This window comes from Penaeus monodon, chromosome 15, assembly GCF_015228065.2.
Source record: "Penaeus monodon isolate SGIC_2016 chromosome 15, NSTDA_Pmon_1, whole genome shotgun sequence".
Lineage (NCBI taxonomy): Eukaryota > Metazoa > Arthropoda > Malacostraca > Decapoda > Penaeidae > Penaeus > Penaeus monodon.
The window spans coordinates 8144510-8144926 of NC_051400.1; the positions used below are offsets into that span (position 1 = coordinate 8144510).

Consider the following 417-nt stretch of genomic DNA (forward strand, 5'->3'; position numbering starts at 1 on the left):
TTCGTTTAGCTATTATCAATGTGAAAGTCGAGTACAGACTCATAAACTCAACTCCCCAGTAATCTAACCATAAATTATTTTCTAAAATGCAATAATCCAAAACAAAACAATAAAAGCTAGAAAAAATTACATGATCTTAGAACACACCTCAATTCCACCTCCATAAAGAATTCGTCTTTTTAGATATATTTTGTTTATAATTTTTTTATGACAGAAAAGCGTTGAAAATTTATCGTGGTCACACAGCCAATATGTAAACACTCTTCTTCGTAACTCAAGATCAGAAAGTTGTGCTATCAAAGTTGGTTAGAATAAGGCAGAATGAAAAAGATAAAGGAAAAAAAACAATGAATGAATAAAAAGATAAAGCATGAAACAAGTGAAAAAATAGCGAGTTATGTGAGTGGGGAAAGAGCA

The 417-nt window shown here is 30.5% G+C and overlaps 1 protein-coding gene across 2 annotated transcripts in view; it reads right to left on the bottom strand.

Annotated features, from left to right (window-relative positions):
* LOC119581727 overlaps positions 1 to 417 on the bottom strand; it is a gene marked incomplete in the record, with an annotated part of 43949 nt that overhangs the window by 7434 nt on the left and 36098 nt on the right.